Source organism: Tamandua tetradactyla, chromosome 26 (assembly GCF_023851605.1).
Source record: "Tamandua tetradactyla isolate mTamTet1 chromosome 26, mTamTet1.pri, whole genome shotgun sequence".
Taxonomy (NCBI): domain Eukaryota; kingdom Metazoa; phylum Chordata; class Mammalia; order Pilosa; family Myrmecophagidae; genus Tamandua; species Tamandua tetradactyla.
Genome location: NC_135352.1, coordinates 1,313,558 through 1,320,819, shown reverse-complemented (window position 1 = coordinate 1,320,819; position 7,262 = coordinate 1,313,558). Strand labels below are relative to the sequence as shown.

Genomic DNA, 7,262 nt, shown 5'->3' with positions numbered 1-7,262 from the left:
AATCATGCACCCCCAAAAATATATATATAATTGAAAGGAAAGCAAGTGTTTTTCTTGTGTTTCTCATTATCATAGAAGACCTACCTACGGTGAGAGACATCTAGAACTAATCATAGCATTTAGAGAATCATTGAATTTCACAACTTTTCTACTGTATGAGTAAAAGTAGAAGATCACAGTTACCCAATAGCCCAGGCAAATTGCCAGCTTTTGAACAGAGAGGTACTGAGTTTAATAAGAACTAAGTTTGCTGCCTGCACATGGCTTTGACTTAAATCCTTTACCAATTTCATAAGAAAGGAAACAGGAAAGGAAGGGAAAGAAGGCTGGTTGGGAGTGAAATGACTGATCACAGCCCTTTTCATTTGTGAGGCACGGTATCTGTTGCAGATTACCACCTATTTACAAGAGTTTTGGAGCCTTGCCATTTAAATGAAAAAAAGGCCATTCTATCAATTTTAATTCATAAGCTATGAGTGTTATGACATTTAATTCATACTGTTGTAACTTTTTTAGTAATTTTTAATGATTCAAGCTATTTTTACCTTTAAAAAAGTATTATAGTATTAATATATGTTAACTATAGAAAAATTACAGAATATACATCAGCAGTATGAAAAGAAAAATAAAAATCAACAGGTAAACAGGAGCCAGGGGTTGAGGGGAATGGCAATTTATTGCTTGATAGATGCAGGGTTTCTATTTGAGTTGATGGAAACTTTTGGGCAATGAATATTGGTGACAATATTATGGATATAATTAATACCAATGGATTGCACACTTGAAAATAATTAAAATGGAATATTTTGAGTTGTATATATGTTATTACAATAAAAGTTATTTAAAAAATGGAAAAAGTAATGGACAGGCTGGGAGCCCCATGGGACCAGTCAGGGTTTGCATAGTGGGTGGGGTGAGGGGCAGGTGGTATTGATCCAGACATTGGGTCTTTCAGAGACTTTCCCTGGGAGGGGGGAGCAACTCCCACCTGCCCACCTGCCATAAGGGCTGATTTTGCAGTTCCTGCCCCACCCCTCCACCGTTATCTGACCCCAATCCTCCTTTGCTCACCCTTCCATGGGGTTCTGGCTGCAGCACTAAGCACAAGTACCCTTGCTGTCCAGCCCCATTTGTTGCTGTGTCTGGCTCAAGGCAGTGGTGTAAGAACTCGGGGGAACCCAATGAGGCAGCTGCAAAGCCATGACTCAGCAGCCAGGAGACTGGCCTACTTTGCACCCCCTTTGCCACCATGCCCTTCCCTACCATGCTCAACTTCTTCTCAGGATGAAATTGCAGCAGCAGTGCAGACTCCACAGGGAACACAGCAGAGGTGGTGGCCTAGCAGGGTCCCATGTGTTCCCCAGGTCAGGAGGAGCACTGTGCTGGTGAAATACGGGGAGCTGGTGGTGCTGAGGTAAAATGGTGCTTTAACTAATGGAGACAGGAGGTGGAGGAAAAGCAGATTTGCCCTCTATAAATGGCCCAAGCCTAATGGAGTAAAACCCAGCACAGTTCATGTGATATCAATGTCCCAGGTATTCATGGCTATCAGTTGCAAAGTTCCATACAGTATATCCTACACTTTGCTAAGAAATTAGACTTTGGTGGTAAGTAAACACATGATAGAGACACGAATATGTTTCAGATAGGCAGATCAACAGAAATCCCTATTGACTTCTTCATCATAGACAGGATTTCTGGCAGGCAGAGTCATGATGAAGCACATATTACACAAAGCACCATATCCAGGTTTGCCTGCAGGGTTGTCTGGGACAGGAACGAACTTTATACTGCACAGATATTTGCAACAGGATTTGACTCTTCCAAAAGCATATTTTTTAGAGAAAAGGCAGCAAAATGGAAAAACTCTGATGACCAGATGGATGGACTCACTACAAATGGTGTCCTGGTGATGTATTCACCAGGGGCTTCACCAAAGAGTACCAGCCTGGAGTCTGGCATGAAATTTCAGTCTATGAAGACTGTCCATCCTTGTGATAAGCCAGGTCATCCAAGCAAAGGAAAAGGCTGGTGCAAGTGCTATGTATCATTGACTGAGTAGCTAAAACTTCTAAAAGCACCTGAAAGTGGGAAGTGAGAACAACATGCAGCAGGACAGCTCCCTCATTGATCTGTATGGGGCCACTCTATTCTGGAAAACAGCAGATGGCCTTTTATATGTCAACTCAGAAACACATATAAGCTCTGGCAGGAGATCAATAGCACCTGGCCACATATCCTGTGGGGCTCAATAGCTTGGCCTTCCCCAGCATCAACAGAAAACAGGTTGTGGAGGAGAAACAGCCCTAGGCATACCTGAGCTGTGGCTACATGCATGGGGACCACAGTTGGGGCCACCAGAGCAACATGAAGGCCAATGAGGGGTGCCCCATGCACATGAGTGTGGGCCCTTATGTACCTCTCAGGCTCAGCTGTGAAGCCAGGTTTCATGTGGACACATGACCACCAGCCATGCTTTTACCCCATGCAGACAAGTGTGTTCTGAAAAATCTTTGAAATACTGGTCTCAGATTCTGTTGCCTCATGGAACCTGCCCTTTCTGTGCAACACAGCTGGTTGGGGAGCAAAACTGCATCAAATTGACCTTTCAAGTTCCAATTGATGTCCTTGATGACCATCTATGACTTTATTAACAAATTACTGTGAAGATTTTGCCACCCATTCTAGATTTTATCTTTTTATAATGTTTATTAAAGGGGATGGTGATTAGGGCCGGAGAAAAAAAGGTGGCACTGATGAAACCTGCCCAGAATTTTACAGATATCAGTGTTAAAAAGCATGTGTTGCATGCTTAAAACAGTGGCATAGTCATTGAAGTCTGCTTGATTAAACCATTGTACCTTTGTGATAATCGGATTTTAAATGCCATGTTTTTTTTAACCAAGTAATTCCTTTAAGAAACTTGGGCAAATCTTTAAATCATTTTACAAATGTAGAAGAAGCTTTTATTGAAAATTGTTGGCTCTTAATGTGCAATCATCATGCAGCATGATTTAGGTGTTAACTGAAAGACCCAATGTCTGGAAATACTTGATAATGACTAGAACCTGACCCAGTCCCAAAATGGTGGCCCTATAATACATTATTGATGGGAGGCCTTATTCATCTATGGCTGTTTTGAAATCTGGGGCTTTTTTTCTGGTTTGTATTTCTCATATTATTTAAGCAAAATTATTCATATATTGTGATCTTTTTTAGAAGTTTGGTGGAATTTAATTACTTTATACCCACATTCATCAAAAACTTTGGCATTTCAAAAGAATTTACTGTAACTTTTTAGTCCAGCTTTTGCTTTTTCTCCTTAGTATGGCTTGTCCCTGATGCTCATCTTTCATGCCCAGAACCTTTTGGTTGATTAAAATGTAGCAACCTTTAAAAATTTATCAAATAGGGGCCATTACAGCAGCAATAGATATGACCTAGGTACTATAATATCATGTGTATTTGCATACTGAATTGTTTAAAATTTAAGAATGATTAAAAATAATTGTTGGGGTTTTGTAAAGATATTTGTGGGTTTTTTTCCTTAAGAAAGCCAAGATTCTGTGAGCCTAAAATCAACATATCACAATGATATAATCATTTTTATTCACTCACTTTCTGCCATCTGTCATGTTCCTTTGCAGCTTAAGGAGCTCTGGAAGTTCTGAAAAATTTACAAATCAAGTAAAATGCAAAAGTGTTCATTGGATATACACAACAAGTGATACATCTGCAGAGATAATTTGAAATTCCTGACTTTGAGAGAGCAAATGAATGTTTACTTAAAATAATTAAATTGGAATTTCCTATGTGCTCCACCATCCCTCCTTGTTAGTTTTATTTCATGTTGAATAGTAATTCTTGGATGCTTATTCTCATGATTGGTACTTTAGGAATCTGGCCCAGATGAAATATATCACTGCCACATGGAACATGTATTTATTTAGACTACTTACATCCTCTTAAATTGACCATGGAAGATTCATGCTGTTTTTTTTAACCTCATAAAGGCATATAATTTATTATTCTAGCATGCTATACTCAAACTTGAATTCATCATTTCATATTTTGCCAGTAAATGGTTTCAGTCATTCAAATCCATTTTCCTTAGAGTGGTAGGATATATATACTCTAGATTGCTCCTGCTTAACTTCACTTAATATTTTATAAGTTCAGCCTCTCAGATTTAAAATAGCTTTATTTTTTAAGAGTTCATAGGATACAGTGTTTTTGGTTTGTTTTTCATTCTTTTCTGGTAATTTTTAAATGACATGAAAAGTTCAACAACAGTCCTCTTAGTTGTAACACACTCTATTCTGTACATTTTTCCCTATCCACAGACAGAAAATGGAAAAGAAAAAGCACAATGGCCTAGAATAATATTTATAATGCTTTTTGATTTATCAAAATCTCACATAGAAAGCCCAAGAGAAGCTGAGAGACAAGGACACACCCATACATGCTGAGAAATGGCTTCTGGCCATTGAAGCCAGATGCTGAAAGCAATGAAACCCGGGATAGAAGGACCAGCAGATGTTGTCATAAACCTTGTGACAGAGGAGCCAAAGTTTGCCCATAACAGGTCTTCAGAGAGGACATCAAATGGCAGTGTCCCTGGATCTCTCTTTTCTCTTCTGTATTCCACTAATTTTCAGTTCCTGGCTTCTTTCTGTGTGTTTTTCTCTCCCTCCCTTTCTCTGTCTGAACTTCATTCCACTTATAAAAGACTTCAGTAATAGAATTAAGACCTATCCTAGTTGAGGTGGGCCACATTTTCTTACTGAATGGCCTCACACCCAGAGGAATGGAATAAATTTAAGAACATGTTTTACTGTGATATATTTAGCTTAAAACCAAAACAGTTTATAGAAATAGGAAGAATGAAAGAAAAGACACTCCTTTACTTTTGAAAAATATATTAGAACAATAGAATTTAGATTATGTAAGAATCAAATGTGATGATGCAATATCTTAAGACATCCTGTTTACCTGAGGTCCACATTGAGGATGTCAGAGAACTTTTCCAGGGTTCCAAGAGAATAGATGACAAAGACTGAGATCAAACCCAGGCACAGCTGATCTAGTCCCAAAGGCCATACTCTTCCCACAGTCCTATGCAGTCTAAAGGTGGTGGTTTTCAATGTAGGTGGATTGGTGGGGTGGAGAGAAAAATCAGTGGTGCCCTCAAATGTGGCAGGGAGCATGGCCAAAAATTGCTAGAATTTTCTAAGCTAAAGAATATTTTCTCTTTCACAGGAACAAAGATGGCATCATCTTTGTTTCCTTAATCAAAACTTTGATTCATATCCTCTGATTTTCCAAGGGTTAGAAGAATAGATGTCAGACAAGTCTGTGATTGGCTACAGTTTGTGAGCTGAGCTTCCCTTGGCACTTAACTCAGCTATAGAGGATGCTAATTTCTTCTCACTGGAGAGGACCCACAATGCCCAACTGTCTTGAAGAAAACCCTCAGACCAGATTTTCATTCATGGCCCAATGGCATTTGCTGCATTCCTGGCAGAACTCCAGGTAGGAGCTGGATGCCCCATCTGTGTGGAGCTCCTGACAGATCTTGTCACCATTGATTGTGAACACAACTTTTGCTGCTCTTGCATCCATTCTGGGAGAATCTACAGAACAGGCTCCTTTGATATGTCAGCCAGCACCAAAGCCAAGAGTGGCACTTCAGGTGCAACATCCAGTTGGGAAAGATGAGTGAAATTGCCAAGATCTTCCACATCATCAAACATGAGAGGAAGAAGCAGGAAGAGACATGAGTGTGCAAGAGACACAGTCAGGTCCTGACACTTTCTGTGAGGAGGGTCACATGGTGCTTTGTCCCCTTTGTGTTTAGCCCCTTGACCACCAGGCTCACCATGTGAGGCCTATAAAGAGGCTGCTCCTCAAATGAGAAAGACTTCACAATTATATTGTGTCCATTAAAAAACAAATGGCAGACCTAGACAGAAAACTTTTAGAACTGAGAGAGAAGTTGGAAACCCAGAGGCAAAAATTGTTCTCTGAATTTGAGTACCTGAATCAATTTTAGAACGTGAACAAAGGAAGTCCTGTCAAGGTTAGTAGATGAAGAAAAAGAAATTCAATAAAAATGCATCAACATTTCAGTCTGTATCTCCACATTCAAAAGTTTGCTAAGGGAGGTTGCAGAGAAGAGTGTAATGTCAGAAATAAATTGCTGGCAGACATCAAGAGTATACACAACAGGTGGAAAAGACTTAAATCTCCAGCCCTCTACTCTTTCCAGTTAAGGAAAGAGGAAAGAGGGGTTGAGTATTCCTCTGCAGTATTCAGCTCTGCAAAAAATTTAACAGAAATTTACACAAGATGTCTTGCTTGATCATGAAACAGTACATATGAATTTGCTTGTCTCTGAGGATAAAAAGTCTGTGAAGTTTGTGAAGAAAAAGCAAAAGCTTTTTCCTAACCCAGAAAGATTACAATTGTTTTGGCTGTCCTTGGTTCTGAAGGATTTGATTTTGGCAGACATTATCAGAGGTCCAAGTGGGTGACAAGACTGAATGGACTTTGGGGGCTTTTAAGGACTCCCTTCCCAGTAAGGTAAAGCAACTTCTGTCAGGACAGAACAGATGCTGGACAATCTAGCTGTTGGATGTTGAAGGCACTGCTCCATGGGACTCAGCATCAAGGGTTGAGAAAATCATCTCAACCAAAATGGGAAGAGAGAACTGATACCAAATAAAGTGTCAGTGTTTGAGAGATTTCAGACAGAGTCAAGAGGTTAACCTGGAGGTTATACTTATGCATTATATAGATATTCCCTTTTTAATTTATGGTGTATTAGAATGGCTAGAGGGATGTATCTGAAACTGTAGAGCTGTGTTGTACTAGTCATGTTTCTTGAAGATGATTGTGTAATGATACAGCTTTTGCAATGTGACAGTGTGATTGTGAAAACTTTGTATCTGATGCTCCTTTTATCTATGGTATTGACAGATGAGTAAAAAATATGGATAGGAAACAAATAAATAATAGGTGGACAAAGGTTGAAATTGATTGAATAGGTTTAAAAACTAGTGGTCAATGAGAGGAAGGGGTAAGGGGTAGGGCATGTATGAATTTTTCTCTTATTTTTTGCTGGAGAGATCCAAATGTTCAAAAAAATGATCATGTGATGAATACACAACTATGTGATGATATTGTTAGCTAATGATTACAGCCATGTCAAGAATGTTTGTATGTTTGTTTGTTGTTTACAATAAAAATATTTTAAAAATATA

The 7,262-nt window shown here is 39.2% G+C and overlaps 1 pseudogene; it reads left to right on the top strand.

Moving 5' to 3' along the window:
• The first annotated feature begins 1,351 nt into the window (after window positions 1-1,351).
• Window positions 1,352-2,645, top strand: LOC143669592 (E3 ubiquitin-protein ligase pellino homolog 2-like; annotated as a pseudogene).
• The last annotated feature ends 4,617 nt before the right edge of the window (window positions 2,646-7,262 follow it).